The 12,634-nt window shown below is 36.1% G+C and overlaps 1 protein-coding gene across 1 annotated transcript in view; it reads right to left on the reverse strand.

Annotated features, from left to right (window-relative positions):
- The window catches only part of SUPT3H (SPT3 homolog, SAGA and STAGA complex component), a 427,271-nt gene that overhangs the window by 92,134 nt on the left and 322,503 nt on the right, over positions 1-12,634 (reverse strand). The window lies entirely within an intron of this gene.

Consider the following 12,634-nt stretch of genomic DNA (forward strand, 5'->3'; position numbering starts at 1 on the left):
TTCTTTAATCTGAGTCCAGGTATGACTCAGTGTGGTATAGTTTTATTCGTGGGGGTTTTGATTTAGTACAGCAGATGTCTGCTGCTTCACTGCCCCACAAGAGGTAGAGTAATTATAATTCACTCATAGTTTGGTGGGAAAGAATATGACCGCTTCCGCTTCCTTGGTAAGGGAAGCATTTTGAAATGAGACAGGCTGGTACTTCTTGGAATGAGTTTCTGGCCAGTAAAGAAAAAAATTCCCTGAGATTTAAAATTTTTTTCTGCTTTGGAAGGACTTTCAGCAAGTTATCTTTATCACAGTTGTTGGAACATATAAGTACCATTTCTTCAAACATCTGTGGATGTTTCTGTATTTTTAAAACTGAAATTATTCTTTTTGTTTGATTTGGGTGAGTGGTCAATTCCAATGATAGGTCAGTTGATGGAATGAATGGTGTACTTCCTACAGCTCAAGACAGAAAAAACAGATAGGGCAGTGGGAGTTAAGGTAAAGATTACTAACTACTGTGGTTCCTTCTAAGCCCACTATTTTTTCCCTTTCTTATCCTTCTCCCACCTTTTTCTTTCTCTTCCTTTCTCCCTTCTTTCCTTCCTTATCTCCCACACACCACATACTCACAAATGTACATATGTGTAGATACAAACACAGACTTCTGTCGCTTATTTACCCTCTAGTTTCAAGTATCCTTTTTGAGCATAGACAAGCAAATATTTTGTATATATAAATTATATAAACACATAAAAAGATAAAATATTTATACATCTATGTGTATATATAAAGATAAAAAATACATATATGTGTATATATAAGTATGTGCATATGTATCCTCTTGTACATGTATCAGAAACACCATGTTTCCTTAAGGGTATATTATGAAGTAGATTTTTATTTACTTGGAAGTATTTTTTGATAAATCAATGCATGACTTAGTTTTGGCCCTCTTTTTAATGTATCTGACATATGACTCAATAAATGTTTGCTGATGGAAAATACGAGGCAAGGAAGGGAGAATTTATTTATGTGTTTTGAACATTATAAATAAGTTACTAATGTACTTATTGAAAAAACCCTCTAAGATTGATAACACTGTATCATTCATATGTATCTATGTATGCATGTCTGTCTGTATTGTATCTATTTGTGTCTGACTATAGCAAGAATCTCTCAGGTTTGAATTTCTAGCTCCTAGAAAAATATCTGACATGGCCGGGCGTGGTGGCTCACACCTGTAATCCTAGCACTCTGGGAGGCCGAGGTGGGAAGATCATTTGAGGTCAGGAGTTCGAAAAATATCTGACACATAGTAAATAAGCAAAAAACATTTGTTGAATGAACAAATGCTACCATTTTATTTTTTGCAATGAAATACAATGCAACCAGTCCTTGATTATCTAATCATTCCTACATATCTTCTCTGCTATTCTCCAACTATGCAGCTTCATCCACTCAATACATAGCTACACAGAAAGGCCTTAGGTAACTGGAAAAAGACGGAGAAGTTCCTAAACGAATTGTTGGACAATCGAGGTTTGCCTTCTGTATATATGGCTAGATAGTTGATGTATCTGCAGTGAGTGTTTCTAGAAGGGAGAGTTAGGAAAACTTTTTCTCAGAGGTTAAGGCTGCCAGAGTTGCCAGCTACAACTGTGAGGTGTTTAGCTAGTTGGCAGATTCTTAAATGCAAAGCCTATCATTTTACTAACATTTCAAAGATATTCATAAACATCTGAAAGACTAAATTATTACAGCTAGCTTTATTCCTTTCAGACACTCTCTCCAGTACCTATTTTCTTTTCTTCATTAAGCATCTTAGTTTTTTTAATTCCTCCAGCATCTAAGCAGTAACCTTCCATCTGAGGAGCCTCAGGAAGCTGGCCCTAGGGCATGCATAGGAAGCCATTTACTGAGTGTCCAGCATACAGGAAACACTCCGTGAAAAGCAGTTAACTCCACAGCAAAGGTTTATAGGTAATATGAAATCATGGCGTTTTAGAGCTGGAGAGTAGCTTGAAGTTTATCTTGTTCAAATCCCTTCATTTTAAAGATAAGGAAACGGCGGCTCAAAGAGAAGTGATTTGCCAAAGGTGATTATGTTAGAACTGAAGTCCAGGACTACCTATTCTGAGACAGACTATTTTCATTATAAAAATCTGTCTCCAACCTCTAGTAATACTTTACTCCAATGTTTTCCTTTGGGATCCTCTAAATTCCATAAATTATCTTCCTAAAACTTATCATGTAGCCACTACAATTAACATGCTCAAACTATTCATTAGAAAAAGAAACTAATGAGGCCCTGAGTCAGCAAAGAAGGTACAACCTGGGGATGATTTAACACAGAGTATACAAACTGTAGTGTATCTGGATAGTGCAAATATGTCACAGGTATGCAGAGATGCTCACCCCATTCAACTCTCTGGATGCTGAGCAAGGCAGAGGCAGCAGAACCTCTAGGCTGGTATTTGGCTATAAGCTGCCTTGCTCATTTACCTTGGAAGGCCATAAAAATATTATCATTCCTTGTGTGTGCCATGACATGAAAAATGTTGGGAAGCACTTGTAGTAATAATACTAATGTCCTTGAATATTACATGACACAGTGCATACATGCCATTCACAGCATGGTCAAGGGAGCTCACGAAATCAGAGATCCTTTGAGCTATGTAAACTGACTTGAACTTGAGAATGGATGAGGATGATTCAGATACGCATACCATCTAATTTTTGTTTATTCCTCTTTCTTTCCCCTGAACTGTTTCAAAAAACCAAAAGAAAGCGACAAATTTTGGCCATATGATCCAAATCTTTCATCATTTGATTATTACATTCTTTCCTGTCCTTACACTATCATCTTAAATACCAAGAAAGGCAGTGATATCTAACTTTCATGGACAATGTGTTCTTTAAAGATAGGAACCACACTTCACTTCTAAAATCTCAGTATTGAGCCAATGCTTTGCTTAGATTTACCTGGACCCCAATAAGCACTGGCTGGCTAGCTGAATGAATGGACAAACGGGTGGATGGACTGAGGCAAAAGAAACGTATTTAAGTCCTTGTTGGCTACCTGATCTAAGACCAGAAACTGTAAGAACTGTAATCAAATTTTAGAATCTCAGAGAGAGTAGGCAGTTTTTAGGCCAAAAACTCATTACAAAATCAAGACAACTGGCCAAATATTAAATAAGTTTGGCTTTTATTTTCTGTGCCGCCCTAATTCCATTTTCCCCTCTGCCTCTATTCAGATCACCAAAGTATACACTGGTAGTTCTTTTCTATTTCTGGTACTGTAAGAAATCTCTGGAAAAAGACAAAAGGGGAAAAAATTATCAGCCTAGTAAAACAAGAAGATCAGAATAATAATGATGTCTACTCATCACATAGAGAAGCACTATAACCTATGATAAAGTTTTAACTAGCTCCAGTTTACAACTGAGGACACTGTGATTTAGAGAAGTTAAAGAAAAACTTTAAAAACATATAGCTAATAAAGAAGCAAAGCTAGAAGTAAAACTTGGGTCCTAAATACCTAAGATACGCAAAGTTTCTAAGAAAAGAGTTACTGATCTATATCATTAACGGCAATGATGGTTGTATTCCCTGTAGGTTCTAGCTTCTTTTGAACCAAATAGTAGAATGCAAACTTAATTTTAAAAGAGGCACCTAAAGTCACGTCCATGCAAAAAACTTCCATGGGAACGTTTACACCAGCATCACCTATAATCACCCAAACTGGGAACAGCCAAGACAGCCTTCAGGAGGTTATTGGGAAAACAATGTTTGGCTCATCCATACAATGCAATATTATTCTGTGATTTAAAGGAGTTAGTTATTAAGCCATAAAAAAAGACATGAAGGGAACTTAAATATATATTGATTAGGGAAATGTTAGTCTGAAAAAGCTACATAATATACGATTTAAACTATATGACATTCTGGAAAAGGCAAAACTATAGACAGTAAAAATACCTATAGCTGCCAAGGTTTCTGGAGAAAGAGAACAGAGATTTTAAATGAAGAATGGGATTTTTTTGGGCAGTAAAAGTATACTGTATGGCTGTGGTCCCCAACCCCAAGGGGTTGCGCCCCGTTACCAGTCTTTGGCCTGTTGAGGAATGGGCCGCACATCACCACCTACGCTCCACACCACACCCCCCACCCCACAATACCCCACCGCCCTCAGTCTGTGGAAAAACTGTCTTCCATGAAACTGGTCCCTGGTGCCAAAAAAGATGGAGACTGCTGTTGTATGAGAGCATAATGGTAAACATAACATTGAATATTTCAAAACTTACAGAAATGTACAACAGAAAGAGTGAACCTTAATTTATTAACTTCAGATAATAATGTATCAATATTTGTTCATTAATTTTAGCAAATGTATCCCAGTAATGTAAGCTGTTAATAATAGTTGAAATTATGAGGTAGGGGAGAGAGGACAGAATGATAAGGCAACTTTGTGTATTATATGCTCCATTTTTATGTCAATCCCAAACTCTTCTAGATAAAAATGTATATTAATTAAAAACAATAATATAGCAAAAAATAGATAAATTAAAAAAAATAAAAGAAGCACCTTAAAGGGAAATTAAAAAATTCATCTGACCATACCATATGGTCATGAAACTGGAATAAAAAAGGCATCATATAGTTAGAACACTGAAAACACAGACCTCTGAAATAAAAGTCACTAAACAATCATAGCTGATTTATCATAGCTCTTATTCATGCAGAACATTCTCAAATTACACAATGCTTTCCTGATCTCAGACTGCCACATGAATGTAAGGTCATTTTTGGATTAGTCATGTTCTTATATCTGCAAGTCCAGTTCATCTTCTGCTAAATATGTCAATTCCACTCACTCCTTGGTTTATTTAGGTATCAACAACAGTGTTCTGGAACATTCATAAAAATCTGCAACATTCTCAGAGGCTTTTCTGAATTAAACCTTACTATATTACAATATAGCAAAGTATTATAAGAACAAATATAGAAAAATTACTTTTGAAAGAATTATTCCTAAAATTTTCCAAAAACACAATATTTTAAAATTTACCTAGAATAGCTTTTCAAAAAGGTAAAGGAGAATAGTTATATTATTAGTCACTCATCTCACTACCAAGAAGGTGCAGCTTTTTCTGCTTATTGTAAAACAAGCAGAGAAGGCAGACTTCCATGCCAGATGAACTCATTTTCTGGATCCTACCTAAATGAAAACAGGAAAGCAAATATCTCTTCAGACCCAGTACCTAGTATAATTTGTTTGTTATTCAGTATCTTGAACAGACTCTCAATATGGATTGTTAATTTGAATACCCAGTGAAAAATTTGACTTCAATTAACATGAAGTTGCTGTGTCTTTGAAAAATACTTGAAAGCAAGGACAATGACAACTTGCCCCTGCCTATACCATTTTGATATATAAGGCTGGATTACTTATGCAGCCTGCAGTTTTAATTCTCCATATGCTTTCATTGAAGTACATTTAAAGGTTATAAAAGATATGTGCTAGCATATCTCTTGGCAGCTTCTCAAGACCCATGACATTTATCTTTCTTCAGCAAGACAGAATCATGGCACGTAACTTTCAAACCAAGATGAAAGTTTATCTGTTCTTACTCCCACCTCAATTTTTTTTTTTAAATCTCATTTTGATTACTCTTAGAAGTCTTACAATTGAAATGCAGAATCCTTTCTGCACGGAAAAGGCAAAATGTCAATGGTAATCTACCAACCACCTCATGTTAGGAATTGGTTGTTGAACCTGAAAACTTCAAATATAGCAGTTGGCAGCAGCATTCAGTAATGCCACAGCATGTGAATTACGGGATGTTTACGCATGTTTATACATGCATGATGTAGTCTATTTGCAGAAGGATACTAACAAATCAGTAAATCCCATAGAATGTTGAAGAAAGTTAGAAACTATATCCCCAACTCTCTATAGGAGGAAAGGCTGAGGTCCAGAAAGGTTTAAGGGTCCTGGAGAGTTGCAGAGGCAAGCCGGTGGTACCCCAGTGAATGCTTGTTCTACTTGCTGCGTCAGTTTGTAATTTAGTACACTCACCTGCCCAAAAGTCAAATGAGCCTCCCTCAGAATGCATGGTAGATGACTACTACTTTTTCACTCCACTGCCCCAAAACTCATCATTTTGGCCCTGGAGTACTGCAACAGGTTCCTGGCAGTTTCCTTTCAAATATTCTTCCTCTCTCAACCTGTCCTGGGTATGTCTGCTTTAAATAAAAACATAAAGGCTCTGGCTCACAGCAAGACCTCACCATAGTAGGCCCTTCTCTGTCCTCATAGGACTTTCACTCCGCTGCCTCAGAAACTTAAACAGATGGCCCTCAGCTGATCACTGCGTCAAATTCAAGCTCAAATGCCTGCCTTCCAAATGCATCCATAATCGGGGCCATTGTACGTAGGCACACAGTGTTCACACTAAAGCTGAACTTATTCTTGTTTTTAGCTGGGTCACCCTTAAGCACACTTGCCATGTAGTGCTGCCCCATGGCTCCTCCCCCATCACTGTGCTGGCCATCTCCTCCCCTGTGCTTGTGGCAATTGAAATCATTGCCTTTCTTCAAGGCCTAGCACAGGTCCCACCTCCTATAGGAAATTTTTCCTGAAGATCCCAGTTTACATTGATTTCTTCCTTCTGAAAAATACTTGTTCTTCTATACAGTATTATATCCCTCTCTACATGTGCACTTTTGTCATTCCTCAAAGATTATAGCTGCAGGAAAGTATTATTGACTGAAAAAATCAAGTTGAAAACTAAAATGTAAGTACATTAATCCCATTTATGTTTGAACACGCACACACATGTAAACATGCGCACATGCAAACAGAGGAAGCACATGTGTTACACTTTTGATAGTATTATATCTCTGGGGGTGGGATTATAGGTAACTTACTTTTCCGTCACACATTTCAATAATGTTTTAATTTTTTAAAGCGAATTAAAAAGTTAAAAAACTTGCCTCTTTGAGCTACTGTTGCTTGATTTACATACAGGAAGTTATTAACTGTCCACACACAAAAATAATCAAAGCAGTTACCCAAGAGGCAGAAAATCACAGAGAAAGAGCACAGGATACATACAGCAGAGGCTTGAATAATTATGTTTTCAGCAAAAGAGAAAAAAAGAGTGAGATACACACACACAAGAATGTTACTGCAATTTTTTAAAAATTCATTCATTTATTTTTTAATTTTTTTCCCCTCCTTTACTCTGAAGGAAGTTATCGCAATTTTTTTTTTTTTTTTTTTTTTTGAGACAGAGTCTCACTCTGTTGCCCGGGCTAGAGTGAGTGCCGTGGCGTCAGCCTAGCTCACAGCAACCTCAAACTCCTGGGCTCAAGCGATCCTCCTGCCTCAGCCTCCCAAGTAGCTGGGACTACAGGCATGCGCCACTATGCCCGGCTAATTTTTTTCTCTCTCTATATATATTTAGTTGTCCATATAATTTCTTTCTATTTTTAGTAGAGACGGGGTCTCGCTCTTGCTCAGGCTGGTCTCGAACTCCTGACCTTGAGCGATCCACCTGCCTCGGCCTCCCAGAGTGCTAGGATTACAGGCGTGAGCCACCGCGCCCGGCCATTTATCGCAATTTTTAGGCAACCAGTTCAGAATCCTGACTGGTACGGTCTTGAAACCAAAAGTTCACTAAGTTTGATCCAGAATTTTCACTGAATTATAGAATTGATGACAAATAGAGTATATTTTCTATTTCACAGCCTTAAAAAAAGGTTTCTATTGGTGGTAATGTGCTCCTCTAGAATGGCTTTCATAATATACTAATTGTATTATATGTGTTCAAGGTATTAAAGAATATATTATAGTAATCATATGAAGAAGTTTCCTAAAACAATAGCTGTAGAACCTAGACCATTCAGGAGATTTAAAAGAAATTTTGTGCTGAAAGTAGGTGATTCTCAGCAATTAAAGCATCAGTGATTGAGAAATACACAAAAGAATACTTGTGATACTAGTTCACAGTACAGTTGTTTCAAATTATTGGATTTATTTATTTATTGGTCTATACCCTATGGGTCTAAATATATTAATGTGAATACAAGAGTTTTGTCTTTTCTATATATTTTAAGCTATCAACTAAGGGCATGAATTTGTTACAGAAAAAATATAGTTATTAAAAATAAAAATAATACATTTAATGATGATTTAATGTTCACTTACAATTTATTAATCTAAATTTCTTAAGCCAGTAGTGGGAAAAAACTATACATAATAAAATATTTCCTGCCTGGGATAAAATGTGTGCTAAGTATCATTTTTTTTTCAATAACCTAGTATCATATAACCTAATTCCATGTTAAGTTGTAAATCCACATGTTTAGTGTTAGTACTAATTTTTACTAATGATTTCCTGAAGTTGTAAATATGCTCTGGAATAACTTAGTTGGCAAATAATATAAAATGCTATGTGAATTTCTGCCCAAACTAGTTCTTTGAAGTAAAAGAAGATTGACCTCTTTTTTGTTTTCCTGAGTGAGGGTGCTTAAGCCCTTTTTTTGTGTGGTTTTTATTTGAACATACTACGTTAATATGTGTAAGATCTTTAGGTATTAAATAACGTTTCTAAAAATTCTCGGAAGTTTACGTAATATCCAGATGAGCTGACATGGCTTTACAGTACAGCAAACATACAAGGGTACGGTTAAATATTTTGGTCATTTCAGGTAAAACTTTAGAACACTGCCTGAAAAATATGTATAAAAAGCCATTATTGCACAAAAGTTAGTTCATACTTTCTTTTTAACCTTAAGTTAGAACAGTAGATCTTTCCATCTTTGTTTAGGCAGGATCACATTCTCATGCACACTCAATGGAACCTGGCTTTACTTATATAAACTCAAAGTCTGGCATCTTTAAAATAAAATGCTGTGAAGGGAGAAGCCTGTCAGTGTAGCACGGCTCTCACCATTCTCCTTGTGGATACACAGAACTTTGTAGAGAACAAAGGAGCTGTGCTTGGAATCTTCCTTTGTTGCTACTATATGATATAGCTTGGTTTTTTCAGTAAAAAATTTTAACATGTGAAAATAAAAATGCTTACCATAGATTAACTCATCAATTTATTCCTTCTAAGTTTCCTCTAAGTTCCATCAGCTCTATCTTTAAAAATGTATCTGAAATAAACCACCTTTATCATCTTGCACCTTCACTGCTACTACTCTGGCCTAAACCATCGTCATCATCTCTCCTTTGGATTATTGCAATAGTCTCCTAATGAGTCTTTCTGCTTCCACTCTTCCTCCTCTCCTATCCCTACCCCTGTCAGTCTATTTGCACACATCAGCTAATGCGATCTTTTAAAAGATGAAAATTGGGTCATACTATTGATTACTATGTTCAAAACCCCTAATAGTTTCACATCACATGTAGAATAAAAGCCAAAGTCCTCAGAATGGCCTATAAGCTAAGTCCCTACATAGCGTGGCTCCCTGTTACCTCTCTGATCTCATCTCCTACCACTCTTCTCACTCCACTTCAGCCACATTGGCTTTTCCTGTTGTTTCTCAAAAATGCTAAACACATTCTATCTGAGGGCCTTTTCATTTGCTATACTTCTGTCCAAAATACCTTACTCCACATTTACCCTACCCCACATTACCGTCTGGCTTGCTCCCTCACTTCTTTCAGGTCTCTGTTCAAAGGTCACCTTATCAAAGAAGGTATCTAGGACCACTTTAATATAAAATAGCAACTCCCACTTTAATATAAAATAGGAACTCCCTCACATCACTCTTCTTTGTAGTTCTTACCACTACCTGCTATAATATTATACATTTATTTGCCTGTTGTCTATTTCTCTCCAACTAAAATGTAAACTCCTTGATGGCAGAGACTATGTCTATTTTATTCACTGTTAAATCCCAAAAGCTTCTATAGAGTAGGTATTTCATAAATACTGGTGGAATGAATCCCATATATGAGTTCTATAGATACATTTTTCTAGTGTATATATATTTTATATATTACATATATAAAAAGTTAGTACCTCTAAAACAGGGTTTCTCATCCTTGGCACTACTGACATTTTGAGCTGAATAATTCTTTGTTGTGGGGGCTGTCCTGTGCACTGTAGGATGATGAGCAACGTCCCTCTATCTACCAGATGCCCATAGCATCTGCTCACCACCCTGTGGACTGTGAAAACCAAAAATGTCGTCAAACACTGCTAAATGTCCCCTGGGGAGCAGAATCATTCCCAGTTGACAACTACTAGTTTAAGGGAAGGGGAATAACTAACAATGCTTAGCTTACTAGTGTGTGTCAGGTGTCATTTTTGGCCCTTCACAGTATCTCAAATACTTTCAATCATCTTAATTGGCAGATATGATTACTATTTTTAAAATGAAGAAGCTATGGCTCAGATACATTAGGTAAGTTGTCCAAGGTTGCTAAGAAAGTAAAGTGTGCTTTAATCTGAAATGAGGTCTGTCTTACTCCAAAGCTTATGTTTTTACTATACAAGGGGTTTTGCTATGTGTGTATATGTTTGGGGGGGGCTGTATGTGGACATTTAAAGAGTATGTGCGTGTGTGTGTGTGTGTGTGTGTGTGTATAGAGAGAGAATATATATGTAATTTAAAAGAGATGCAACCCTCATAAATGAAACTGCTGAATGCAGAGACACTTTGATAGAGGTAAGGGAAGGACTTAGAGCCCTCCATTTTCCTTCTCCTCTGCAAGGTATTTCTCAATGAAACACCAAAAATTGCAGGACGGAATTTGAAAACTACTGTACTACCCTACGCTGACTGCCCTTCAGGGAACAAACACTGTCTCTGGTTTCAAAAGAGCGGCTATTTCACGTGTGAGACTCACAGGATGACCAGGACACTGAAGGAACAACTAATCCCCAAATACTAGACAGTGACCTCATAAAAATGTAAATCATGTTGTATCATTTCTATCAAAACACTCCTTAGTTCTGATATCATGGTCTGTTGCAAAAATGACAGGTTTATGTACAGAGCACTTAAGAAAGAGTGCTCCTAAAACACAAACCAGAAAAAACGCTGCTACATTTAACCTTCCTGAGCCAACACAACAGACCTCCCCTCACCTCTGATCAGAATCCTACATCCTAGCCGAATGCTACACTACTGCTGCCAGAAATGTTAAAGAGTGGCACAGATAACTGGCTCAATGATGTATTAAGTCAATTAGTTTACAGCTTTTACTATCTATAATTTATGTTGATAGCTTTGCTCTCCCAGTTTATGAAATATTTAAAACTTGACTCTTTCTATGGTAAACCTTAAGGATTCTAAGACGGTATCCAGATAAAATGGTTAAATTATTTAGTTGGAAATTTTCAATCAAAGGAAAATATTGCTGTAAATAAACTCTAAAAAAACGGGGATATAAAAAATATGCTTAACAGTAAATCGGAGTCACACATGCTTCAGAAATTTAAAAAGATGAAGCTATAAAAAAATGAATAATGAAGTCTATTACACATTATGCTCCAGTAAAAAAATGAAGTCACCAGTGTAGGAAAAATTCTCAGAGAAGTACAGAGAAAAAAATGGGCTTTTACAACTGGATAGCATTTGAGTTAAGATTAGAAACAAAACAAACCAAATTAAATTGTTTATTCCCCTAAAGAGAACGCTCTTAATCATTTTAAATCTAGAGTTTCTTTTCTCATAATTGGCTGAGTTGTTTTCATGAGTCAGAAATGAGCAAGTTCATCAATAGAAATCTTCCACAGAGACTTATCTAGCTGGAAGCACGAGTTAACACAAAACAAAAGAAAGAAAATTATTTCCTCAGAATGCCAAGATTTAGTCACTAAAAAGAAAAGGAAAAAAGAAAATGACAGTCTTCGCTAAATATGACTATCATGAGATTGTAACAGTAATCACAGAAATCAAAATTACTTTTGTTTCAAGTACAATAAATGGAAAGTCCTAAATAGGAAAAAGTAGAAATATCTACACATTCAGAAAATTATTGTCTATTTTCAATTCTTATCTTAAAAGTCTACTTAACTAACTTTTTAAAAATTTAAAAAGAACCAGAAATCATCTTTAAAAATATGTGGGTGTAAAATCTTTAAATGATAAAGTCTTGCAGGGACTTATCTCCTAAAGAAGCCCTAGCTATACTTAGATTCGGTATAGGTATTTCAAGTAGCCTGAACTTAGTGGCTGCCCCTTGGGCTTCAAAGAATGCAGAATAGCAAAATCCCCTGCAATCATAAATGCAAAACCTGTAATTATGGTTATTTAACAAAATGGTTTCTGTTAAGATATTTGATGATGAAATTCCCATCCTCTTAGATGTCAGTGCCCAAATTTTATTCAGCCTTTACTCATGAGTAAATATATTATAACTGTTATTTGATTAAATGTCAGTGGTCATTAGGCCCAGTTCTTAAGTAAGAAGGCTTAAAGAAGGCATGCCACAGAGGGTGTGTAATGGATTACAAAGAAGGATGATGAAAGGAGGATTGTTTTAGTAATTTGGCGATGTAAGGCAGTGTTTCACCTTAAATAAAGTAACCACAAAAGCTTTAAAGAAGCAAAGGACTACTTTGGCAGCAAGAGGAAGGGAACTTCAGAGGTGGTAAAATGGGTAAAGTCAAGTGAG

The sequence above is a fragment of the Eulemur rufifrons genome, chromosome 15 (genome assembly GCF_041146395.1).
Source record: "Eulemur rufifrons isolate Redbay chromosome 15, OSU_ERuf_1, whole genome shotgun sequence".
NCBI classification, from domain to species: Eukaryota; Metazoa; Chordata; class Mammalia; order Primates; family Lemuridae; genus Eulemur; species Eulemur rufifrons.